General features: G+C 45.3%; 1 protein-coding gene across 3 annotated transcripts in view; it reads left to right on the top strand.

Moving 5' to 3' along the window:
• The window catches only part of FRMD4B (FERM domain containing 4B), a 185,591-nt gene that overhangs the window by 22,540 nt on the left and 135,518 nt on the right, over nucleotides 1-27,533 (top strand). For 2 of the 3 annotated variants that reach the window (XM_067542255.1, XM_067542272.1), the window contains exon 2: nucleotides 24,309-24,423. The gene's annotated coding sequence lies outside the window, so the exon portion shown is untranslated. Of the gene's footprint in view, nucleotides 1-22,001; nucleotides 22,108-24,308; nucleotides 24,424-27,533 lie in introns of those variants that run through there. The other variant, XM_067542263.1, reaches the window with a different exon arrangement.

Raw genomic sequence — 27,533 nt, 5'->3', positions numbered from 1 at the left:
CTTGGCAGTACACACAGCTATGCTGGCTAAACTACCTTCTTCAAGAGGGACTTTTTGCAGATGAATGACACTGCCATACCCTATCTCTGGTCCCTTCTTGGCACCTTGTGGGAAACTGGGGCGATGGTCTCCGTAGGCTCTGACTGGCCCCTGTGCAAAGATGCAAGAGGGAGAAGCTCCTTTTGCATGCTACCATGCCTTGTGTGCCATCCAGGGGCTGGGTCAAAGGAAAAAGTGTTTAAAACTGTCCTCTCCCTGAGACAGAGTTTTGCAGAATGTTGATTTCTTGGTATGTCCTCAAAAAAAACAACAACAAAGCCCAGCACCATGATCACTCCCATTGTTGTGGTGTTTGGCAAATGTATTTGTCACAGCTGTGTTCTCAGGCACTGCGACCAGCCAGAGTAAACATAACTGAATATCAAACAGGGGGCTAGATCTGGGGCTAGTGTAAATTGCCACAGCATCATTGATTTTAAGCCAATGTGCACCGACTGATCTGGCCCATAGAGTCTGAAGATCAAAGCGGACTTTTCCCACTTTCTGGTGCTGTGCGATGAGAACAAACGTGCAGCACATTACAGCAAGGCTTGCTAACGCTAATGCCTGGCTCGTTCATCGTGGGGAGTGACAACTGCTCTCTATCTCAGGGGACCCATCGAGCTGAGATTGTTATCCTGGCGTTCTTTGTAACTTCTTATCTCCTCGGTGGTTCCAGGAGTTGATTAATGTGAATAAAAATGTCTTGGTGCCATTGTGTCCCAGAGAGCTGTATAGCCCTAGTCTAGTCACTAGATCAGCCCTTGTCTTGACTGTGAGAAGATAATCCTAGAATATTAGAGTTGGAAGGGACCTCAGGAGGTCATCTAGTCCAACCCCCTGCTCAAAGCAGGACTAAACCATCCTATTATGCCACACTGGCTCAGAATGGCATTTGTTCCAGTTTCCTTGGAGCTGTCTTGACTGTGGTGTTAGAATTTATACTCCATTTGTTTATCTGTTCCATTGAATAGATACGAGGGAGCATCTAATAATCCAACCAAAAGTGAAATATGTAACCAGGTGGAACACGGTGGTAGAACGCTATTGGAGAGGTGTGCGCTTTCGTCTGTGTGAGAGGGACATGCATTACCTGCGTAAATGCCATGCATATTGATGGCACAACAGAGACCTAATTACAGGCCTATTCTCCTCCTCTGTCACAGCTGTACCTTCCATTTGTACATGGCTAAGCCGAAATTTGGATTCCCAGAGGAGACATTGTATGCAATTATATTTTTAATGATGTTATCCAGCTAAAGCGGAGGAGAATTTCCCGCGTTCTCCTGCCCTTTGCCATGTACGCTTCCCCCCCCTCGGAAGAGGAATCCATTGTGGTTTTCAAACTGTGCTTTTAGAACTTCTTTTTCTTTTCTTTTTTTTTCCTGTTTCATGTCCTCTGTTTGAAAACCTCAGAGACTTTTTGCTTCGTTGGGTCAAACCCTGAGATGTCAGCCCCAGATTTATACTGGATATTCATTGTGTTTGAGCATCTCAGAAGCCAGGCGGTCTCTTCAGTTTTTTGGGGGGGATCTTTCTATTATATCTTTCTTTTCAAACCTACTTTTAAAAAAAGAAAGTCACTTGTAATGTGTTCTCAAAATTCCCCACGCAAAGGGAGTCTTTAAATAGATGGACCTCTGGGGAGTTTTGGAAGCACTAAAGCTTAATGCCACCAAAGATTGTGAAATAAGGGCGGGGAGGGGGGAAATCTACATGTTAAATCTTAGTTAAAGCAGAGGCAGAATCCCTTGAGTTATTCTAACACCATATGATGGATGAGAACCTAGGAAAAGAGTCATTTAGACTCCTTAAATAAGTAAGTACTTTCCTTCCCCAAGCATTGGTTGACACTAATCTGAAAAGCAATATTGTAAATGTAGCCTATTTTTGTCTCTTGTCCCCTCCCGCTAACCCCACCTAACGTTAAAAGGCAGAATAAAAAAAATCTACACTAACAAATACAGTAGCTGAAAGAAATGGAACAAGATTTAAATTTGTGCCAAAAGGTGGCGGGCCAGACCCTGACCACAGCTGTCAATATCCGGAGTAACCCCCTTGACCTCTGTGGAGTAATTCCGGATGTAAACTGGAGTAACATCAGAATTTGCTTTTTGGAATTAATTGGTTCTTATTTAAATATAATACATTGTAAGTGGTGTGAGGAACTAGTTCAATTCTGTGGTGACTAGGTTCAAATCAGATTAAAAAAAAAAAAAAATCTTCCGTGCTGTCACACATTTTCATGTTTTTCTCCCTTTTTTTCCAATTCTCTTCCTTTTAGATCTTCACCGAGTGAGATGTGCTGGGCTGTGTTAACAGTTAGGCAGTGTACAACACCGGCTGGAGCATCCCAAGAGGACAATTCTTTTAACTCTTGATTACTCCAGTGGTGTGATACTCTGAGCAAATGGCCTAGTAAAGACTTGAAGTTTAGGCCTTGCCTACACTTCGGATACATCTACACGGACGGCGGCAAAGTCGCTGCCGTCAGATCGACCTATCTGGATCGACTGAGTGGTCAGTGAAGACCCGCTCAATCGATTCAGAAGTCGCCGCAGTAAAACCACCCCCTCAAGTGGCGTGGCGCTGTGTTGACTGGAACGCCGTTCCCGTCAGCGCAGCGCAGTGCAGTGAAGACGCTGTGCAGAAGGGAAGCACAGCAGTCGATGGGAGTTACGCAAGCTACTCTGCGTCACCCCCGTCGACAGCCGCCGAATCGCCAGGTAAGTGTAGACCAGGCCTAAGAAGGGTTTGCCGGTATAGCTGTAGTGGCATAGCCATGCAAACAACCCTTCCAGTCTAGGATATGAAAGAGTTCTTTTGCTGGTATAGCTCATACCAGTTCCCCAAATAAATTATACCATCCAAAGGACTTTTGCTGGTCTGACTGCATTCCCACTAGGGCTTTTGTCAGCATAGCTATGTCCGTTATTTATTTAGTTTCACACTCCTAACCAACAGAGTTATGCTGGCCAAGGGTAGATCTGCCCTTACCGCCTTAGGTTGAAGAGATTCTTCCTACTGTAGAACGAAGAAATCAATGGGAAGGGAGAGTTGCTGTGACTTTGAACCAGAGACACCAAGTGAGACCCCCATGTGCCAAAAACTCAGCAGGTATAAATTGGCATAGCTCAATTGTTTTTCAGTTAACTTTTACCAGCTGAGGATCTAAGCTATGGTTCTTCCTGAAATCAGGCTCATGTATCTTAACCTTAATTCTAGTTAAACATGAGGTGAACTGCTTTTTGGCAATCTATGTATGCACCAAAAGAGGTCCACTCGTAGGCTGGCTCACTTGCTACCTGTGTATGTGTCACTATCTGCCGGCAGGGGCTATAAAAATCACACTAATGATCTGAAATGAACATTTTTGCTGACCCAAGGTGTCGGGGCTCTCTAAAATTGGCTCTCGAAGAGCTAATGCAAGATGGAAATCACAGGCAGGGGAAGCACTGAGGTAGAAGTGTGCAAGCAAACTGGAGCAAAGAGTGAGAAATTGGAACAAGCGGTAGTGGGGTACAGAGAAGACTCTTGTCGCTACCATAGGAAGTCAGAAAATCATGTGAATGTGGTCCTAAGTGCTTAGCACTTGCTTCTACTTCTTGAACTATTGATACGGTAATTCCACGAGAACCAAACCCATTCTCTTAAATATAAGACAAGGTGATCAATTACTGACTTGGCTTCTACTAGGACCAACCTGGGTATGTCTGTAATTACTGATTGATTCTGGGCTATTTGAGTTTTAAATGTAATGCCATAATTTTATCCTAAGTCACGTTCACGTCTCACGTTTTTATTTTCATAAGAACTTTTTCTGTAGAAAAAAATTGGAACGAGTGTGCGGATTTGTTTTTGGAACAGACCAGCTAAAAATGGAATGGCATTTAATATTCTTGGAGGTTCGTTTTTCGGATAGCCTCAATGGGATTTGTAGCTGTTAGGTTCTTTTTAGCCAGTGCATTCATATTAGAGCCCCAGGACCTTCTGAAGCATGTAAAATAACTCCTTTCTTGATAACAGCAGAGTATTTGTTGAAGACCCGCTGTTAAAGCAAACATGCACTTCTTAAGGAGTGACACTGGAGAGACTGTTTGTATTTCACGAACTGATGGGAAGATGTAAAGTTTCTCAGTACACATTAAGAATTCCCACAGCTATGCCACAAATGAAACACAGCTGTTCTTATGTGAACTACCACCGCTTGTTATCTACCTCTTTGTTTCATCCTCACTCTAGATTTCTCCCCTTCCCTCCTCCCCCCCCCCTTTTTCTGTTTTTTACCTGTATGGATTAACTGAGTAGAAGATTTGTGATTTGAACCCTCTTGGAGAAGTCCTGTAGTGTTTAGTATAAACCCATCTTTCTTCAGGTTTTGGAACCATTCTGTAAAATGTTCTGGAGATCTATATCCTTTCTATAAACAAAATTCTACAGGGTGTTTCAAAACACCCCTAGAAAAATATTAAATTGTATAGGCTCAAAGCAATTTTTATAGAACCCTACTGGTTTCATCCCTAATTATATTCTATGGGATTTTTTTTTCCTGTAAGAGTGGACTTTATACATACAATTTATTCCTGAACAAATATGGTTTAACTCTGGAATGCCTGGGGAGTGCAAGGCGATCGGAAGGGGGTTGATGAGTGGGGAAGGGAGTTGCTTTCAGCCCGGGTGTTCGTGTGGGCCAGGAAGACTTAAATCCTTTCTGAGGTGCGTGAGCCTCCTGGTTGCTAGACAGGACGCCTATGGGAAGTGGCATTTGTTGCACTTGTCGATCAGGTATAGCCAGCAGTCTCCCCTCCCTCTCCACCCCCATCCCAAATTCTGATGGTGCTTGTCTGTCAGCGTTTTCTTCTTGTAATATGTCTGAAATGCGGGGAGCATTATTCTTCCTGTATGGGAGTGCAGGGCACGGGGCAGAGAAGGAGTTCCCTATATTCTCCCTTTCTACCCATACTTGAAAACACACACACACGCCACTCGTATTTATATAACTCCTTGAAAATTCAAAGTGCCTCACAAATGTTGGGCCAGATTCTCTCCTATGATCTGACCCCTTAGTGCTATTCGGGCAGTGCAGAGGGGCCAGATCCTGTTTGCAAAGGCCCACAGAGAATTACCCCGGCAGAGGGGAATGCTCTGTGCATGTAAACCCAGCAGCCGTCTTGTACCCACCCTGCAGAATGTGTGTGATGGGATGGAGGAGGCGTAGCAGAACTCAACTGCATTGTCCATCCACTGATGTAGGGACACTGGGCCTTTGGTGTGAGGTGAGGGCAGCCTCTAATTTACCTCAGGTCAACTTCCCTTCTCACTCATGCTGGAGCTGATGCAGACTGGCCCCTGGATGCCCCATTCCTCTATGCTAAGTGGAGCTTGGATGCAGGGTTGAATCTAGCCTCTTAACTAATCCTCATGCTGCTGTGTGAGGTTGGTCAGCAAATACTGACAACTCTTCTGACAGCTGGGGACACTTCAGGCAGAGAAGCTGACTCACTTCCCAAAGGACACAGAGAAAGCCAGCAGCAGGCATAGGATGTTGGAGTTCCTGGCTCCCGGTCTTGTCTTCGGACCACTAGTCTACAAAAATGCATATACCTGAAATAAATAGCACAATTGCTATAGCTGTGTTTAAGGTGCAGGTGGTTTATGTTTTAAACTGTTGGTGGCAGTGGATTCAGCCAAACAGTAATATCTCTTTTGCGGCGCTGTGTGAACTTAAGCAACTGGGCAACACATGTGGGGCCAAATTTCCAAAAGGTCGTATGGCTTATATGTTTTGATGCCCAGAACTCTGACTGTCCTATCTAAATGCTTGTGTGAGCAGAAACGTCTGAGCAGCTAGACCTCTAGAAGCTCAATTTTGTGGGTGCAAATAGCTGTCCCAAAACAAATCACTTCAATCTCGGTACCCAGAAACTTATTTGTTGCTTAATTATGGGTCCCAATTTGTGGCCATTGAAAATTGAGCCTTTCGCTTCAAGCTTAAACAGAGAAACAATTGACTTTAATACCACATGAATTTACAGTGAATTCCTGATCCTTCGGTTCAGAAGAATGGTAAAACTCATTTTCATGCTCAATATGTTTTGAAAGGAAGCGTTTCTATCTTAGTACAGTATTAGCATGTGGTATGAATGCAGATATCATTTACATAATGTGCTACACCAAGATACCTACTTGCTTTAACTGAAAGTGGCTTTCTCAGCTGCGCTGAGCAATCTTGTTTTCTGCCAGAAAATAATAAACTATTTTTTTCTCTGCAAAAATAGCCTCTTCGGGGAATACCGATTAAGAATATTCCCAGGGTCTTGGAGCCTTGAATGCATTTTGCAGCTGGGTGTCTCTGAGTATATTTCAATAGGACCTCAGACTACAGCTTGCAGTTCAGTGCCACTGAAAGGTATGTTGTAATGCTATTAATTTGAAACAATCTGCTGCAATACGGTCATTTTGTAAAGCCCTGGTTGCGGATTGGTGTCATCTTGGTTTTTGGGAAATTAGAAATGGCCTGTAGTACTGAAATATAAATATAAATCTAGGTCTGGTACAAGGGAAGATGACTTGCTCAAAGCTTTAAACCAGCCCCTCCTTGCAGAGAGACAGATTGAATTCTCTTTGATTTCACACCATCACAAGGATTGCATGTTGGATTTACACACTGGATAGTAGCGAAAGGGTGACAGGAATTCAGGCTGCCGTGGATAGGATTATATCTTTTGGTTCAAGCTGCAGGCCAACTGAGAGCTTTAAAAAATGGAAATGGTTATTGATAAATAGTCCTATTTTCCTTGAGAGTATTGGAGACGTGAAACTCTAACGAATCAAACCAGTGTACTGAAAATCTAGCTCATGTTATCAAATGTGAGCTTAGCAAAGGTTAGAGAGAGAGAGAGTTCTTATATTTTACAGCAAGCATTTTATAGAAGGATTTTACTGTGTTCTGGATTTAAAAACTGGACTCTGTCTAAAAGTAAGCTACATAATTTTAGAGCACTTGGACAAACCTTGCCCAATAGACACCTTGATGTACCTTTTCATGCTTTCCCACTGTTCTCGTTAAATTTACTTTCAGCGCGCCAAATTCACTGAGTTACCCTAGGGATGAATGTGGCCCACTATGTTCAGAAAAAGATCTGGTTTATTGTTTAGTATCTTAGGCATGACTTCTGCTTTTAGGTTTATTGGTATTTCTTGACTATAGAATCCTTCCTTGCTAACACCGAAGATAGTGGTTTTCAGCAACACTTTGACATTCAGTAAACAGAAGCACTTCTGTTCTCTGACCTGACTGTCATGTCTTATGGTGGTGTGAAATTCCCTTTGAGCCACATAAGGAGGATGGTCAGGAATCAGAAATGAATACAGGGATTTTAAAAAACAAACAGAAAACTATTCAGATACTGAAGTGAAACCCATGAAAATCTGTCTGAAACCTTTTATTGCAGCTAGTGATAGCTGGCTTGTGCTAAACACGACAGGCTTCGTTTAGTGCTCACTGTTGTAATTACTACCTGGTACTCAATTCAGAGAATCTTAGGAGAAAATTTAGCCCCTGGAATAAGTAGGTGCCACTCCCTCTGAAGTTAATGATAACTGTGCTTATGCCAGAGGCTGAATTTGGTCCCTAGACTCTAGATGTGGAAAAGACCTCCTAGATTCTTTAGGCCATGTCCCTGCCATTGCAGAATTGGGAAAGGTGTGTATTTAATGGAAGTCCAGTTTGGATTAGACACTCAACTGGGAAAATCAGCAAAGCTCCGGTTGATTTATATAGTACTATGGCAATCTGACTGGTGTCAATTCAGCAGTTATCTTAAGTGATGCAAGATCATCAAGAACATAAGTGTTGCTGTTCCAGATGACTGGTTCATCTGATCAGCAACTTGATTTTAGTCCAGGTGCTTAAGTGAGAGGTTAAACTACCCAGATTATATTTGTCCAGTTGGACAATTCTGTATGTGAGGTAAAATTCCTTCCTGACCCCCGTATAGTGGTAGCATCTTATGCCCTGAAAGAGGAATTTTAATGATCCATAAAATAACAGCCCACTTCTTCAGTTTGCTGAGCAAGCTGATTTTCAAGAAGCCTTTCACATCGTAATGAGCCACCTGTCTCTTATTACCAGAAGCCTGAAAGGGACAAGCCTGCCTTATAAATATGCTTCAGCTGCTATGAAATTGCTGTGAGCTGGAAGAGCATTCTGGGTATTGACATGCAAATGAGATGGCCAACCTCCTACTTTGCCTCACAGTTACTGTGAGGAAAACCATAGGCACAAATCTATATAAACAGCTCCCTCGCACACACACAACAGATGTATGTGTGTGTGTGTGTGTGTGTGTGTGTGTGTGTGTGTGTGTGTGTGTGTGTGTGTGTGTGTGTGTGTGTGTGTGTGTGTGTGTGTGTGTACAATTCAGCATGTTAAGCTCGTGTGTGCATCCCCTATACTCTTATGCCAGATGCCTGTTTATAGTGGGTAGGAATTTTACCGTCTCCAGCATAGCGTGCTATCTGCTAAAGTTAATGAGTTGCCGCATCCATTATTAGCCTTTTCACAAGACTATCCTGACCGTGCTGTATTAATTCCACGCCATGTGTTGAGACAATCAGCAAGAAGATTTTACTTTTTGAATTCTCTTTATCCCATGTGTATAAATGCTGCACGGATCAATAACCAGCTGCTCAGTTGCTCAAATCCGAGGGTCCCATCATCTTCATGAGTTGACTTTTTATTATCATCATCATCATCATCATTGTCTAACCAACTGCCAGCACTGGCTTTTAGCTACCCGAGATTCAGATGGACTGGGTGTTAGTTTGAAGTAAACAATACTGCAATCATGATCGTGATAAGCGGAATTTTCCAGAGCCTAACCATAGCTAAGTGGGTTTATAGAATAAGAGGGGGTGTGGGAAAGTAAAAGTGGAACTGGCTTGTACAAAAATATTAGAGCCCTTAATTTCCATTTAAATACGTTGATCAAATTCATAAGTGCTTTGATCCAATGGAAGCTGTGTAAGATAAAGAAAATAAGATTTTTGGTTAGACGTGAAGCCAAAAGCGTAGGACCAGATTAATCATCTTCCAGTTAAATCTTGCAAGTAATACTGTATAAACACTTCAGATCCAAAGGGGATTATAGCTAAACACTGAGCTGCTGGAGGAGTTTAGGGCTGTTCTGACTTGCATAACAGTCATTTAGAAATCCAGTGTCAGGGGAGAGCATGCATTGGGCGGAGTGGGGGTGGGTGAGGAGATGGTGTTTAGGCAGCTAAGAGGGAAGGGAAAGACAGATGACCGAGGCTGTAGAGGGAAAGCTACAGGGGAGGCCTAACAGAGGTGAAACAAAAGGAAACCAAAATGATCTCTACAAGTTGGTAAGCATGACACAGTAATGTTTGTATGGGCTGTCAGGCACCCTTCCTGGTTTGCATTCCCTGTTTCCCCCTTTTCTTTTCTTTTCCTTGCCCTGCCTTGCCGGTGAGGAGTTAGAAATAAAACCCTCCTCTTTGCTGTACCTAGGGGCCTGTTCTGCCGTCTGCAATGCAAGCGGTGTGGTGGAAGTGATCTGGAAACTTCCCAATCCTTCAGCTCCGCAGTATTCCCCTCTCTGTGTCAGCAGAGCGTAATGTGTCTTCCCACAATATTCATCCTCTCTCCCTGGTTAAAGCTGGACCTTTACTGTGGTTCCATTGGTAGCATTGCCTAGTGGTTACAGCAGCCGGAGGGGTGTCGAGACTAAAGTGCTGAGCCACTGTCTCACTGCGTGGCTTTGGGCAAACCCCGTAAACGTTTTGCGGCTCAGTTTACTCGTCTGCGGGACGATGATCTTTGCCTCGCCTATTGTGTGTCGTCATCCGTTGATGTCTGTGAAGCATTTGAGAGGCCCTTTAATTTCAGAGCAGTTCGTGAACCATAGTGCAGTGTAATATTCCCTGCCATCATGCGGCGCTACAGGTGATAGGGCTAGTGGGTTTGAGGGGGAAAAAGCAAAGCTGTCAGTGTGTGGTGTGTAGCATTACCTTCGACGAATAAAGTTATGTACCGTCCTTCTCTTAGCAGTTTACGTGCTTTCCTTTAGTACCTTTACTGAAATATGTATGATTTAACCGAGGGCTTTATTTCCCACAGCAGGGTGTGTGTATCTGAATTCCCAACGATCCCCTGCCCTGCAGGCCCATCCCCTGGATCTCGAATTGCTGTATATGAAGGGTTGCTACGTCATTCCCATGTTGGGAGATGAAATGCAGAGCTTTGATTGCAGCAGCTTCTTGTGCGGTTTACAGTGCACCGGTTTCCTTGGGTTATTTATTTGCTCTTGTCCGTAGCTAGTGACTCTGGAATTGCAGTGGCAGGGCTGTCAGGATGTCAAAGAAAAGGAGTCTCTCGTTTCTCCCGTGCTGCAGAAACCCTCTCATTTTATTTCTCCACTGATCTTTAATGCTCCCTGTTGGTCGCTCGAATCCTCTCAAGGGAAAAATACGCCCATGGAAAACATCAAACAAACGGCAACTGAGTGAATGCAGGGGTTCCTTTCCAGAAGTGATAATACCGCCTCCACCTCAGGGAGTTGCTTATCCAGAGAACACTCTCATTCACCAGGACAATGGGTGGCGTTTTGTTTTCCTGGGTTAGGAGTATATTTTACGATCTCTAATGTGTCTGCACAGGGCAATACAGTCTCCCGGTCGGCATGCATGGCTCTGTTAGGGCACAGGGGAGGAGGACGCGGGATCTGCATTCGAAGCTCTTCCCTGTAAGCTAATTGGTGAAGGCTGCGGGGAGTGGGTGGGGCCATAGCTTGGCTCCTCCCTGATCTGCCAATCTGCAGAGCGAGCCAGGGCTGATTGGGACTCAAGCCGGACCCTTGGAGCAGGAGCGGGGCAAGGGTGGAATTGTGACTCTGAGCGGAGTCCCTGCTCAAGGAGACCTACCTGCACCAGCTGTCATTGAGCGAATGCAGTGAAAATAGCAGTGTAGGCGAGGGCTCATGGCAAGCATCAAGCAGCGGTTTGGGCTAGCGTTCCTAAGCAGTAGTACCCCTGCGGTCCAGGCGGGTTAGGGTGACCAGATAGCAAGGGTGGAACATTGGGACGAGGGGATAAGAGACGCCTATGTAAGACACAGCCCCGAATATCGGGACTGTCCCTATAAAACGGGGACATCTGGTCACCCTAGGGCGGGTTTGTACTGGGGGCAGCAAGCTCCTCTTGCTACTGCCTGTGTTACTGCTGCAAGGGTGTCTGTTCAAGCTGGGAATCGCACCGCCAGCTCCACGTGGAGATGTAGCCCGCGTCACAGTCCCCTTCTTCTGGGGTGTGACCGCTACATGCTGTCTCCGATTCACGGATCGGTCTGGCCAATCCTCCATCTAGTGCGAGCCCAGCGTCCAGGTCATGCCCTGCGTGTCTTTACAGGGCGGGGGGGACACCTTCCGCTAACATGCTGCCCCCACCCTCCTCCTCGGCTAGGGCACCAGGGACTTTAGCTCCGTGCTGTGCAGAGTGTGCACAGCTAATCCGGCTACCCAAATTCCACCACTGCCCACGCTCAGCAGAATCCTCTTGCGTGCAGAGGAAGGGGCAGGATTTACCCTAGTTCCAGATGTTTTTAGATAGTGGGTCGGATTCTCAGCAGCTGAGTGATTCCCTGATCTTGGGATCAGTTCTGTACTGGCTCTAGAGCGGCCAAGGGGGAAGCTCTAAAGCATGCGTGGCTGATTGTAGCGCATAGGGGCAGTGTGCTATCTGAGAACAGCTGTTCTCTAGTCACAACTCTTCCTGTCCGAACACCTACACTGGAGATCGCAGCAGGGCTGTCTTAGGAACCAGCTATACCTGCTTTTAGCCAGCTGGGGGAAATCTGGATTTTCTCCAGGTTCTTTGTGCCATGTGAATTGATGGGAAGGGGGGGTGGGGCAGAGCGAAAAGGCCCTGCCGAGGGCTATGGACCTAAGTAGTGGAATACGAATGATCAGTAAGAGAGAGGCGCATCTTAATAGGAGCACAGGCGTAGGTGGGAGGAATTCCAGAGGTGGAAGCCCTGTGCAGACAATGACGGCCGGAATGGACTTGAATAAGTCACTTAACCTTTCTGGAAAACAGCAGTAACTATTTACCTGCCTTTCAGGAGGGGTGTGAGGAGCTGCTTTTAAAAAATGCTTTGAAAATTAAATGTGCTAAGCGTTGTCGTGTTAAAATCATATTCCGTGTTCATGATGAATTCTCCAGAAAACGAGTGTCAAAAAGCTCATTATTTCTGTCTTTAAAAAAAAAAAAAAAAAAATTGGGAAAATATTCTGTGCAGCTGTTTGAAAGATTTCAGATTGGTGCTTGTGGTACTGAACATTGCATACGGTGCAAGTTTGTAGTGAAATGCTGACAAAATCTTGCATCTGGTTCCCATAAGACTAAACACTCAGGTGCTGTAAATCTGGATCTCCAAGCATTGGTATATGCACGCAAATATCTGCTCTGAAAAACGAGCAGCTTCCCTTCCTGACTCCCTTACATGTGATAAATCATGCAGGGAGGAAGGCGGGCTGGTTCTGTGCTTGCTGTCTCTTGATAAAGTGGAGTAAAAATTGCATTTAACAACAGAAAATAGAGGTGCTCCTTCATCTCATAGCGTAGCTCATCTCATTTTAGCGGGGAAGGAATCTCATTTCTAACTATGGATCTGTAGCGCTTTCAACGTCCCAGAAACTCTTGTATTCTCCATTGGGCTAGATGGGATTGCAGAACAGATCCCCTATACACTGTCCTATTTATCTTTCTGTCTGTCAAGGCAGGCATTTTGCCATGTTCACCCTGCTGGTATCAGAGTGCTGGTCTGCCAGGCTAGTGACTTTTAACTTCAGCAGATGTTTCAGCTTTAAGGTCAGCGGGATCTTTGATGGTTGTATCTTGAGGACGAAATGACAAAAGGGTTTGGATTTTGGAGCTGTGCCCACAGTGTTGCATGTTGTAAGGACTCAGGCTACTAGGAGGAACAGAGGCTCTGGCAGGATGCAGCATTAATCTGCCAAATTGTCATGCCAGCCAAGAACCTTATCGTTCTCTCATTTAAGTTAATGGCAAAGTTCCCACTGATTTCAATGGTATAGGATTAGATCCTAAGTGAGTGTAACTTTTTGTTTAACAGTTCCAGTTTTCTCCCCTTTCAGCAGGTCCCAGTATAGTATAAATTACTCTAGTGCCTGCCCCGGCTGAGCTCTTCGGAAGGTTACTTCCCCAAAAAAGCAACAAGCAGATATAAGTCAAATCACTGAAACTAGAGTAGAATAATTTATATTCTTGGCTTCCTAAACGAGACGGGTGATGCGAATTGATGTGGTTGCCTTCCCCCTCGGATCCTCTTTGTTAACAAATGTTTGCAAAATTACGAGCTGTTACATCTGAAGCGCCACTCCATGCTAATAATCTGAAAGGTGAAATCCGGTAATTGGGCAGAAATTATTAAATGGGCCTGGGAGTATTATTAACCAGATGAAAATTATTTACTAAAATATTTGAGCGCAATTAGCATGCAGTGAGAACAACAGAATAAGCATCTAACGCTGGCTTACTGCAGAAAATAAAATAAAACAAACACTTATAAATAACATGCTATTATATGTATTGGGAGGCAGTGCGGCCTAGCAGATACAGCCCTGGACCTGGATTTGGGAAGCCTAGATTCTAATCCCAGCTGTGCCACTGGCCTGCTGGGAGAATTTGGGCAAGACACTTCACCTCTTTATGCTTCAGTTAATGATACTTGCCTGCTTTGTAAAGCTCTTTGAGATCTGCTTATGAAAAACAAGCTAAGTACTATAGTTATATTATTCTGTAACAAAGATTTCTTTCCGGTTTGGCTTGGCATGTAAACTGTTTCCAAAATACATATACATTTTTCCTGAGGATAAACTCATTCATATTCACATAGGGGATGATACCTGCCCTGGGGCTTGCTTAGATCAAATATCACTACCCACCTGCTTTTCCTCTGGAAGCAGATTCAATCTTCAAACCACTGTGAATGACGTGAACACTTGGATAACAAGGGCAGTTGTTTTTGAAACAGATCATGAGATGATACCGTGTCATGCCACAGTGTTTAAATGGAATAGCCAAAGGCTTATCCAGTAAGTGTGTTATGAAGTTGTCAAATAGGACTTTTAAAAACAATAAGCAAACTGTTTTTAAAAGTAGTAGCTCTTGGCTGCATACGCTGCTCCTGTTGATTTGAGCAAGAATTTAGTTGGGACCTATACGAAGAGCCCAGATTCTGATCTCTGCTACGCTGGTGTAAGTGGTGGTGTTACTCTGATTTATGCCGGTGTAACTGAGATCGGAATTATATTTGCCTATTTAAGCATGTACCGGCTTCCTGCGCTTGCTGCCACTACTACGCACTCCCCCTTCTCCCCCCGCCTCCCCCCCCCCCCCCCCCGGGTCGCTGCTGCCCCGCTTCCTGCGCTGTAGATCCTGGTTGTTTTTTTCTGAAAGGGGGAGGGTTCGGGGGGAAGGAGTGTGCAATTGTTAGGACCTACAATGTGGGACACGCCACCCCTAACAATCATGCGCCCCCCTCCCCCCGAACTCCCCCCTTGAGGGAAAAAACAGGGCCTACAGCGTGGGAAGCATCCCCCTGTTTTTTTTCTGAAAGGGCCCCGCCCTTTCAGAAGGGGGAAGAAGGGGGGTGCAATTTGGGGGATGGGGGGGCACAATTGTTAAACAAAAGCCCATGCGGGGGCTCCATGTAAAAAGTTTGAGAACCAGTGGTGTAGTAGATCGGAAGTTAATGGTCCCAATAGCACCCGTGCTCGTTCAGTGTGGGGATCTGTCCCCCTCTAGTGGCGGATGGGCCACACTGAGAGTTTGACACGGAAGTAGGGTTGGCTAACGGCTGGCTTGCTCTTTCAGCACAGGTGGTAGGAGCTCATGCTTTGATCCGGATGTCTCAGGTTTGATCCCTGCTTCCGTGACCCAGCCAGGTGTGTCGCATTACGCCAAGCCAAGAGGGAGAGACTGAGAGGCAAGGCTTTAAAAACCAGGGAGGCTGGTTCGGAGCGGGATTCCGGATGGAAGCATCTAGGGCGTTGTGAAGGCGAGGCACGTGTAACCGGGTGGAATGGCTCAGCAATAAACAGGTGGAATGATGCAGCAGGTTTTTGCATCAAGGTCTCTTCTTTCAGGGCTAGTGGCTATTCCTCAAAACCAAAACAATTTAGCTGAATCCAAAAGCAAACAGAAAAGTCTCAAGCCACTGGGGTTCGACCCAGTCCTCAGGTGCTTGGATTGTGAGTTTGACCTCCCCAAAGGCGTTCTCCCTTCTTCTGTCTCCTGAGGAGCCCCTGTGGCAGTGCTTCTGCCTGAGCCCCAGTGCAAGAAGAGGGGGAAGCTGAGCTGACGTTCACCCTTTGCTCACGGGGGTGTCCTGCGGCCTGTCACGAGGACGGTGACTCACCAGTCCTTTCAATTCACTGTGCAAAATGAATTCCTTGGTGTAACTTCACCAGAGTCCATGGAGTTACAGCAGGGATGAATTTGGCCGGTGGTGACCTGGAGAAGTGAAACTGCAGCTGTTTGCTTGAAGGGAGAGCGAGCAGATTTTTAAGGGTCTAATATTAATGTTTACATTAAATGGATACCGTCAACCTAAATATCACACCTCTGCCTGAAAACACTTTGCTTGCTGCTGTTCTAAGTGATCAGGTTCATACACCTGAAAGAGAGTCTTGGGGGGTGGAGGGGAGAAATCCTGAGGTTGTTTTTAAAAGTTTTGTTTCTCCGTGCATTTGACAGGCCTCTGTTTGACACTCTTCCTTCCCCAGGCCTGAAGAAGGGCTCTGTGTCGCTTGAAAACGTCTAGCTTTCACCAATAGAAGTTGATCCAGTAAAAGATATATTGCCTTGTCTCTCTCAGGACTCTCTAAAGTAATTTTCACCATTTTTCTCTTGTAGAAAATTAGGCTGTCATCCTGCAATTGTTCCCCAGGCAGCCCCCTGCACCAACACAGAGCTCACTGCAGGATTATAAATTTTCAGGCCAGAAAGGACCGTCGTGGTAATCTAGTCTGACCTCCTGAATAACACAGGCCATAGCATTTTACTCAGTAATTCCTGCATCGAGCCTGTAACTTTTTTTTGAACTAAACAATTGCACAGCTTTTAGAAAGGCCACCTACAGTACTTCAGCATCAATCACGCGTCCACTGAACATTGGCCAAGCAAGGATGTTTCTCCGCCTTCATAAAGATACCTCCCAATTTTCGTGGGAAGTAACAGTTCGTAAATAAAACTCGATCGATGGGCAGGCTTCCCGCGGCAGTCACTGTAACTGTCCCTGCAGAATCACCGTTTCCGGAGCTGGGAGGGAGATCACATTTGAAAAGCTTTTTATCACCGATCTCTTCAAGCGTTGGCTCGTCCTCTCCCTCCTTCTCCTCTTCCCCATCGTGCTGTGTTACACAATGCGTAGTAATAGGGCCCGATCCTCCACTTTTTTGCAGTGGATTTATGCTGGCGCAAGGCCTCTAAAATAAGCAACTCCGTGTGGGCAAGCCCAGGTGCTCAGAGTTGGGGTAGGACGGGTGTAGATGGCACCACGTCACAGAGGCTGGTCTTGCTGTAATACGCAGTCCTAGCGCGAAGATGGCAGAACTGGCCAGCCGTCTGTCGATAGGACCTGGCTTGTCTCCTCAGAACAGCCCTTTGCCTGTCGTACCAAGGTGCTGTCAACAAGGCTGAAAAGTTTGTTTTATTCGTTTTTGCTCAATTTGTTCAGTGACGTGCCAGGCCTGAATTGTAACTGCCGTGATAGCGCACAGAGCCTTGTCAGTTGACGGACGATGTGTCAGTCGATGCCTGATGCTGCGCTGGTTCATGTCCTGGGCCATGGCACCGAAGCCAACAGGTGGAGCCCTGCGTGGATACAAAAATGTGGCTCCGCATCCGCGAGAATCAATTTACATCCGACCCCCCCCACCCCATACGCAGCCTCTCTCTTCTATGGCATCCGCACCACGCCCACGGCCCTGGGCTCCCCCCCCGTCAGCTGTTTGGCAGCCACCCCCACTGATCAGCTGTTCGGGGACCACACCCTCCAGGCAGCTGCTGAACAGCTGATCAGCAGCATGCTTGGGTGGGGGGGATGTGGGCGCCGAAAGGCTGATGGGTGGCCAGCCCCCTCAGATCTCAAAGGCGGGGAAGCAGCCTCAAAGGCAATGAGCTGCAGAGACAGCTGCTTCCCCGCCTTGGAGATCCCTATCTGATCCACCAGCTGCAAAACATGCTCCGCGGATGTGGATGTCTGCAGATTTAAAGCAGATAACTGAAGATGTGCCAGCCTGTACCAATAGGGTAGCACGGAGCGTAAGCCAGCCGAGAACGTGACCCGTACCATGTCCTATGTACAAAGCTCTATAACTTTGGAGTGCAGGTGCGAGAGAAAGGGAACAGCAGGTTGAAATGGTTGCCTGTTACAGAGCAATAAACTAATTTGAAATGAACGAGAAATGCTGAGTGTCTGGTTAAATACACTGGGCCCCCTGTTTCCTTCCCACATGAAAAGACACTGGAGGGGAACCAGGCCTTTGAAAAGCCGCGTGGGGCTAAGAGAGCATCACTATTGGGCTGTATTCCTCCCACAGTGTGGCAGTAAAGGCCATGGCTGTGCCCTGAAGAAAGAGGGGAACAGGGCGTCTCTGGGCAAATGCACGTGGGGCATCTCCCCTTGTGCTGTGTCTCCTCTGCAGAAATGGCAGCCTGCCCAGCTCCGTGGCTGCCACCGATTCTAGGGCTGTGACTGCACCCTGTGTATACGGGAGGGGTAATGAACAGAGCCTCAGCGGATCACTCGCCTTTACAGCCCACGTTGAGAAAACTAAAGCTGAGGTTAGCGCGCGAAACGACGTTCTCAGCACGATCCCCTGGCGCAAAGCAGCCAGACCCTCTGCTGAATCCGTCCTGCCGCTATCTTGCAGGACGCCACGTCATCCTCACCGGTGTTGCTCTTCCCGATAGCCACTGGAGAGTTAAGCAATGCGCAGATCCAAGACATCTGCAACCTGATCTTACACCGATGCTGAGTCAACTGAAGTCAAGGCCAAGTTTTTTTCCCCCACTGTTAAACCCCTCACATTGCCGCAACTGAACCCTTGTGTGTTTGGGTGGCAAACAAGAGTAGAGAACGACCTGATAGCCTGTGCTCTCTGGCTCTGACCAACCTAGCACCTACCACATGGGATCAGCCCTGGACTCTACGGTGTTGGGTTAATTGACTCCGCACTGGAGTTGGCTGTCTAGGCACATGAAGATCAAGTGGGGCTACATCATTGGCCCCTATAGTGTGGCTGCAGTAGCATCCCCTGCGATGCCAGCTGCTTGAGCACGTTCTCTTCCAGTGACCTGGTGGAATGCAAGGATCGGGCAACTGCGTGTGCACACGTATGGCAGGAAGCAGTGTGAAGGTGCAGCAGCAAGATGGTCAACTCAGCACATTTTAGTCGTTGGTATAGGTGGAGGGGAACATGATGCTCAGAACAGCTGCTCTGAGCCCTTGCCACCCTGGTGCTTGGATCCTTCCCCTTTTTTGATCCCAGCCATTGGGATATGTGGAGTTTTTGATGGACGATGACCGTGATTGGGTGGGGGTGGACGGACATCCTGCGGAGTTACGTTTTCTCCTGTTTCTGCCCCTGACCACGCTTCCCTGGGGCTCAGGGGAGTTGTACCCCCAGAGAGGTGCTGGTAGGGAGTGGGCATTCATACCACACAAGGCTCTTTTGAGGATTGTCTAATTAAGGCTTGTAAAGGTCCAGAAAGATGCAATGTGCCAGATAATGAAGTATTGCTATCAGTAGAGCATCACCCTAACCATTTGCATTTATGGCATGTATCCCCCTGCTCTTCATATGTGTGAGTCGACTAGCAGGCTGAAGACCAAATCATGTCGCATATATAAAAAAATGTTTTTTTTCCAGAAATTGTGTTTTGTCACTTTGGGCCAGATCATCGTTGTCTTCAATGGGGCTATGCAGATTTACACCAGTTGTATTGTCAACTCTTTAATTAAACTAATATGAGATAGAAATGGAAAATTGGCTAAAAATAACAGCTCTTGGAAGCGTAGCTTGTTGGTCTATTCAAAAATTTCTTCACCTTCTTTGTTCTTCTGCTGAGAATGAGGGAATTCTTCCCATGGGATAAATTTAATAACCTGAAATGTGACTAGTTTATTTGTGTATCTTGCACTAATTCATTATCTTGTAATTAATTATCATGCAATGTATAGCATGCTAGTTTTTCTGTACCCTGCCACAGGTCTTTGGATATTAAGATGCACAGAGCTCATCTAAGAGAGATCAGAAGATTTTTATTTATTTTTTTTAATAAGGGGAAATTTTATCCCATCTTGTATTTTAAAACGGCTTGAAGAGAGGTTTTGCTCAGACATTCCAGAGCAGTTCACCTTCAAGCAGTAGGTGAAACTTTAAGGAAATTATGGCTTGCTGGAAATAGGATCACACCTTAGTCCAGTTTTACACTGCTGTAACTCCACTGAAATCAGTGTAGGTGCAGAAGTGTAAAGTTGGAGAAACTAGGAATGAATCAGGCCCAACCGATTATAACAGCAGTGCTGTGTCAATTGAGATCTGTGACTAGTATTTCTTCTCTCTCTTAACTCAATGCGAGTTTTGCCATTGATTTCCGTGGGAGCAGGATTGGACTCCACGTTGTAACATTCCACTATTGTCTTAACGCTAGTACCCTTTCCTCTGGTCCAGCTTTTATCTAGCACCAGCAGTGCTCATTGCTTGCTTATTTTTGTTGTATTCTTTTAAAACTCAATACACATTTAAAATTCTGTACAGACTAACTGCGACTCCAATGACTGGAGTTAAAAATTAAGCTCCAAAATTGTGCTGTGTGTATATTCTGACCATTAAGTGAACTTATCTTGGTTTATTTCAAAATGGCTTTCTTTTTCCAATATATTTTTATACAAGTGACAATCCATATGCAAGTAGAGCTAAAATAATAATAGGAAAGCTTGAATTGCGGCTGAAAATTTTTCATTCAACCCATGCATATGAGAAGCTGCAGTGTTTCAAAAACAGTGACCTCATGTACTACCATGCTTGATGAGTTCTTTAATGTAGTTTAATTGCTTGAGGTTAACCTTGTAACAGGGTAGAATGTGACATTCAATCTGTTTTGTTTTGCTCTGTCCTGCAGTGTAAGATGAATACCTATTATGGGCGTGGAGTTCAATATTTGTGAAATAAAAATAAGTTTGCCGACATTGTAAATATCAATTTGTTGTGTCTCAGTGTGACAGCAAATTTTTTAACCATAAAAAGCTGGAAAAAATAATTGTGATGTATGTTAACAGTGCAAATGACTGAGGAAGGAAGCTGAGAATCCTAATAAGTTTCTCATGTTGAGCAGATTGTATCTCTTGTAATGATATGAGTGTAGAGAGGTGTATCAAACTTTAAACTTGAGGGAAACATTTTGAAAACAGCTAGGGTGGTACATTACCCTGGGTGCCAAATTAAAATGAAGAGTCTTTCGAATTAAGATGATTTGTGATCTATTAAAGGAAAGAATACTTTGAACACCTTATATTTTTCTTTTAGTATTTCCATGGCAACATCCTTCTTTACACAGGCAGCAATGTAGGCAAACTGTTGAGGATGCACCTAGCCCCGATGCCCTCAGTGAGGTTGTGATAGATTCAGCGATCTGTTCATGTGAATCCGATTGCAGAATCAGGGCTTTAGTGCATCTACTACTGCTGGCGAACAGAACTGAGAGTAGGCCATAAAATGTGAAAAGAGAGAACTGTCTTATTTTCCAAAATAACGTATTTAAATACAGCACTGCATAGCTAATATTTTGATGCGGTCCTTTCTGGTCTGTGAGCCATTTTTTGTACTGAGTACCAGATTGCAGCAGCTTTGGCTGTAATAGAACTGAGTGCTGCCAGTTAAAACTCCTAAGCAGTCACAGAGCAAGACCGATCAAGGCATAATTAAATTACACCGTAAGGGCCAGATCCTTAATTAGTGTAGCTCTGTTGAAGTCAATGGAGCTATGTTGAGTTTTACCAGCTGAAGATCTGTTCCAGGGCCTCTAAAGGGCCTAATCCAAAGTCCAATTAAGTCCGACTCCAAATTCCTTGAGTAGGCTTTGGATCAGGACTTTAATTGCTTACATATTCTGTTCAATGCCACAAAGGATACCCATGTCTAAACTTTTTTGCATCTGGAAACTTCCCTTCCCAATCTGATTAATGGTTGATAAAAGTGAATCATTTCTGCCAGAGGCTATTAAAATCTGGTGAGAATTGACCAAGAGACTAGGTAGTAAGTAAATCTCATAGTTGCATAATAGATTATTGCCAGATTTTACATTTTCTGGCCAGTGTCACGTAAGAGATCTCCCAAGGTGTGTCTCCCCTGCAGTCCAAAGGGAAACTGCAACTCTGGCAGATGCATCTGTGCCAACACAGTTAAAAATAGCAGCGTGGATTCGCTGGAGTGGGTTTGAGCCCCAGCTGTGCACGCACGCCAGGGTCTTGCGTTGCTGAAGCTTGTGCCGCAGTATCTCCCCTGCTGTTTTTAGCCATAATTGCATGTGTAAAATGTAGTTCACATACATCTACCTGAGTTAGCGTCATGTCTTGGATTGCAGTATAGACATATGCTCAGAATGCCACACTCAACACTTCATGACAGGTAGATGATGTTGTGGTGTTCCGGGTGGGGATAGAGTGAGGGGGCGTCTTTTTCTTGAAGCTGTGAACTAACGGAGCTCTACCTTTTTTGTTGTTGTTTGGATCATTTTTGCCTGATAGGAGTCAAGAAACAAAAGCCTGGTTTATTTTCTATTGATGTGCTAGCATTTATTCTCCTCCGCTAAGCTGATTACTACCTGATTCTGTCCCCAGGGTGGTGAATACAGACCTAGAGATATAGATGAATACTTTGTGATGATCACCGAGAACAGATATTTTTATGGCCACATCTTCCACATGTGGCCAAATATTGGCCACGCGCCAATGTGCAGGTAATGCATTTGAATGAGAGGAAATAGGAATGTGTGTATGCACGTGGAGTGATGGGGTGATCAGTGCTGCAGTTGTTGAACTTGGGGGACAGGAGCTGGAGATGCTGAATTTCAGTATTGTTAAGATGAGGCCATAGGCACCTGTTGGCATACAGAGTAATTGCATGCACAAAAAAGTGGGCACCAAAGTTTTGTGTCTGAGATCCAAATTTTTAGCCCTGCTCTGTGTTTTTGCACTGTTTTCTCAAAAAAAAAATAAAATTACCAAGCGCTGTCAAGAATTAACTGTTGAGGCACACATGTGAGATTTATAGGCGAGGCAACTAGTACGGATTTTGCTTGCCCACTATTATACACTGAATTGATTGTGCACAGAGAAGTGTTCATGCTTCCATTCTGTGTTTGAAAACAGCCTCTTGTTCATGCAAACTGAATAACTGAGCTTGCACATCTGAATACAGATTTTTGCACATGCAAAATGGGTTCAGATTCACCTTGGCGAGTGTAGCCAATTTTGTGTGCAAAAACAGGTGCAGAAAAATGGATGATCAGTGTTGAGCTCTTGAATTGCAAAATGCTCCGGACAGTGAAAGCTGGTTTTTTGTACAGTCTGCCCTCTGGTGTGCAGATGGCTGCCTTAAATAAAATAACACACGGAGAAAAGGGAATGGGAATGTAATGGTCTCAGATTACGCCCTCTTAAAACATTTTGATCACCATGTATACTTTAATCCATTTTAAACTGGAGTATAATTAATACTATGTCTTCATCCCAAAGAACAGTGTGACTTGCTTACAATAAGCTCCAATATAATGAAATTCCATTTATAGGGAAGAAGTATGAAAGCCTCAGTTGTTTCAATGTACAAATTGATTCATCTGGAATTTATTCGGGAACCTGGTTCTGCTCTCATTAATGTAAATGGCAGAACACTCATTGACTTAACTTCACATCCTCCTGCTAAGGGTAAAATATTCCTCTAAGATCTTGATATAAACACAGGGGAATTGTAGGTCCATTTTAAGAGTAAAATACTCCAGGAGCAGAGGATGGATCTTGAGTCTGATATTCTCCTCCTCCTAAATGAGCCGCAGTGTGGTTGAGTGAAGGTTTTTCGTGCACATCGCAGAGAAGAGCTTTGCCCGGTAAGGGTCTCCTCCTGCAATGAGATCTGCCATCGCAGACACTTTTGCCCAGATGAAGCCCCACTGAAGGCATTGAAGAATGAGATGCTACTGCTTGAGCTAAAAGATCAGCTCCGCTAAATTGAACCCGGTGGGATTCCATGTAAATAAATCTTTTGCAGGATTAGGGCCGTAGTCAATAATTTTCTGGTGGGCCAGATGTTCTTTTCTCTGTAGAGTAGACCTGGCCTGGGAGCTTAACATGTAAGAGTCATGACCGCTACTGGCCAAAAAAAAACCCTACTCTAAGCAGAGATTTCCATAACTGGAGAAGAGCCAGAGACGCTAAGACATCTTACTTGGGATTTTACCGTTGTTACTCTTAGAGTAGCTTTCTATTGTAAAGGAAAAGCAGGCAGCATAAAACCCTGAGCTACAGACACTTGAATGTGGGAAGGGGACATGTAGTGGCACTATGGAGGGTGACAGCTTGAAAAGTGATGCATGGGTGTGGGTTTCAAGTGTCCTATAGTGCTGTCAGCCTTTTGAGGAACAGTACACTAGAAAATGGGTAGTCTCCTGGTTTAAGGAACTGTTTAGCAAGTGCCTCTTTACCCACCCTGCTTCTGTTTTCATAATCAGTGTTACTAAGTTTAGCCAGGGCATGTTTCTTTAAGGGATCTGCTTAGTTCGAACTTCTGTCATTAGCGAACATGTACATTGCTGTTCCCCTTCACGCATTAATCTAATGGAGGAAAGAATTATGCATGGGTGAAGTTAAAAGACATTAAGTAAGTCTGGTTTTGCATCTCCAATGAACTGAAACACATAGCTCTAGAAAATAGAGCCCTCGGAGACATTAACAGGGAGCAGTGCCACAGTGTAATTTTGTGTACAACTATCTTGGCAGTAAAGCTTGTTGTTTTGCATGCCAGTCTACTTTGTGTGCATAGCTGGTTATTGCCAGTCTCAGGTGGTGAAGAATTTCAGGAATGAATTGAAAACGGCACATTGGTAGGATGGAAGAGGTATTTTTTCCTGAAGGAAAAACTGATCTTTTGTCATCTTTTCTGTAGCGCTTCATGACGGATCTGGCTAGAACAGAAGAAGGAATGAAGGATGAAATTGGCGCAGAGTAATGGAAAGCTGAAGAGGATTTAATAGAGACGGAAGGCTGTGCCAGAGCTAAAGGTATGATCCGATATAAAATCTTGTCCTTGTAAAGTACTGTGGTATCATGTCAGTGTTGTGATCGCCAATGGAAAATAGGGTAATTTAATCTTGAGAGACAAGATCAGTTTTGACAATCTAATAGACCAAGCCAGGCATTTCATGCCGGTTAGTCATTTGGGTGAGTTGATGATACAGGATCCTCCTAGGAGTGAAGTGGGTGAATTGCAGTAGTGCTTGTCGTAGAAAGGCAGCTGTCGGTGAAATGCAGCAAAGCGCAAAAGGGGTGTAATGATGTTCAACACGACGAGGGTTGGAGTGACTTCTCGCTGCCTAAAGTGTTTGTGCATGTGTGAGATGCTTTATTTTGCACTCCAAGGAGTGTGGATTAATTCTCATCGGGGGAAAGGTGGAAAATTGATGTAGTGAGGCTTTAAATTGGTGAAAAATTGCAGCCCAGTCCTTCTTGCAAGGAAATCATTGCTGTCAGTAGGGTCAGGATTGGGGCCGACAGCTGCTTCGTGTGTTCGGTGATACAAAAAATATATTGAGTACGTGTTGAGACCAGCCTTTCCCTCGGTACAGTGATGTGGTGGTGAAATCATAGTGATCAGTTATCATGTTGTTCTGGGCTTGTGTGCTTTAAATCAGATGTGCAACAAAGCGAATCAATTCACTCTGCCTGCCCCCTCCAACACACACACACATGGGGAATTTATGTAGACTTTAAAGATGCAAAACAAAAGCAAATTACTCTTATAGATCAACAGAGATCCTGTATAAAATGTGCTCATACATGCTGAGAGTTCTCTCTTTCCTCCCATATGAAGACAGGAGCCTGTAGCTAGTAACTGACTACAAAGTGATGCTGTTTTCCTTAGTCATTCTGTATTCTCTCCAAGTAGGTATATTGTGTTCATTATTGAAAAGCAGCCATGATATCAGATGAGGGGAGAGTATTTAAGTAGGGAAAATGGATGTGGTTGGGGGAGGGAAGGACTCTAGCCTTCTGACTTTGGACCTATTTCCATAGTTGAAAGAGGAAGACACGCACATATTAAAACACACACAAAAGAGCCAGAAGAGGTTAGATAGGTTGGACTATCTGACTCTGTGAGTCCTACAGGAATTATGAAATTCCAGCCTCTGTTTTGTTCTGCACTTCCAATGAGCGAATACCCGGGCCCTCGGAAAACTTGGAGTGAAGTTCTTGGGCCCACTGAGCTACCTTTTCCGCAGGACTGAGGAGGGAACAAAGACAGATGAGAAATGCCTGATCCTGGGGGTAATCAGGGGCTGAGCTGGCCCCAGCATAAATTAGAGACAGCTTTCATCTAGTCTGGTGGCAAAAGTCCCCTGGCGGCTGTGCTGCTGCCTTTGGATCGCTGAAGCGTGCAAGGGGCTCTTCCATTCCTCATGCTCCAGGAATTTCCCTACTCGAGGGAAGGTCTTCACCGAGAGCAGCTTTCTGGCCCCTTTACATCAGGGGAGTAATGAAGGAAGGCTGCACTGGGGGGGAATTCTCTGTCCCGTTGTCTTCTCTTGCAAGTGTACAGCCAGGATAGCTTTCCTCTCCAAGGGAAGGAAAATCTGTTAAAACTGCAGACGTTGAGCGGCAATGCGGAGCGCAGGCCATGCGTGTTGTGCTCATACACACCATGTGCACACACGAGACCTTACTCTGTGAAGGTGAAGCCTGACAGTTTCCAAGACAGGTCGCATCTACGCAAAACTATAGCTGCATTGCAGATTCTCCTCTGTTTCCATGTGAGATGAACCCTGTTCAACAAGGAATCGAAGCCTTGGACTCTGAATTGTGCAAAAGATGATAGGATAGGCACTGACCTCTTCAGTAGGAGCTGAATTCTGAGCTCTCTCTGCAGAGAACCCCCGGTGTGGTCTAAGGATCTCCGTGTTACCAGATCCTAGGTTTTGATTTCTGGTTATGAGTGCCGGCGCTAGAAATGCCTGTTGCCATTTTAGAGCTTTTAACGTCTGTTCCTGAGTAAACAGACTCTATTCTACTGAGTCTGGAAAATGCCACTGAGCGCGCCTCTTGGATTTGTTCTGAGGAGGGCAGCGTCACTAATCGCTGTCTTTGGATTAGTAATTGTACTATAGGTCTACAGATACTTGATGACCAGGTTCCTGGCTCTCAGAGCTTCCCAGACAAACACATGACAAGCTCAGGGATGAAATCTAGCTAAATCAGTTTCTTAACAGGCCCCCGGTCGCCATAGTACTGAACACCTTACAGTCTTTCACGTACATATCCTCACAACACCCTTGTGATGTAGACAAGTGGTATGATCCCCATTTAACAGCTGGGGGAGTTAAGGCACAGAGAGACTAAAGGCTAGATTTCCTAAGGTATTTAGGCCCCTAAAGAGGTAGGTGAGATGCCTAGTGGCATTTTCAAAAGTACCCAGGCACCTAAATCATAGTGGGAGGGGAAAAGGGGGTCAGGCACCTAACTTACTTAAATCTCACTAGGTGACTAGCTGCATCTTTTGGCGTCTAATACTTGGGACCACGTTGTCGAGGGGAACTTGTCCAGGGTCACACAGGGAATCTGTAGTGGAGCTAATGAATGGAAGCGAGTTCTCCCCCATCCCAGCTTCGTGCCCTACTCACTGGACCATCCATCCGCCTCTCTTCTGTATGCTAGGACAGCAGAGGGTAGAACTTGCTCTGAAGTCAGGCATGGGGATGGGTGTAGACCGCACCAGAGCAGATTAACACTGGGTTACATCTATGCTGTGTTTTTTAAACCTGCGGCAGAGTGTCTCTGAGCCCGGGCCCTCGTGCTACGGTGCTAAAACATCTGTATCAATGCTCGGGCTGGAGCTCTGGGTCTGAACCCCGCCCTCCTGCCTGGGCCTCTGAACCGGAACCCGCACATTTATACTGTTGTTTTAGCGCCATAGCATGAGCCCCCACATCTGTACACCGGGGCCCTGAAACTGGCAGCTGCAGGTTTTAAAATTGACTGTAGACCAGGGGTTCCCAACCTTTTTGACTTGAGGGCCATGGATGTCATTTTTACAACCCTGAAGGGCCACCGGTCTCCACCAGCAACTCCCCTCCCCACTGTGGACGGACGGAAGGAGTTCAGCGAGGAGGCTGGCTCC

The sequence above is a fragment of the Emydura macquarii genome, unplaced genomic scaffold (assembly GCF_026122565.2).
Source record: "Emydura macquarii macquarii isolate MOO-44397 ecotype Brisbane River unplaced genomic scaffold, CSIRO-AGI_Emac_v2 contig_71, whole genome shotgun sequence".
Taxonomy (NCBI): domain Eukaryota; kingdom Metazoa; phylum Chordata; order Testudines; family Chelidae; genus Emydura; species Emydura macquarii.
The sequence above is the reverse complement of the archived record's forward strand: the minus strand, read 5'-3'. Positions and strand labels throughout refer to the sequence as shown.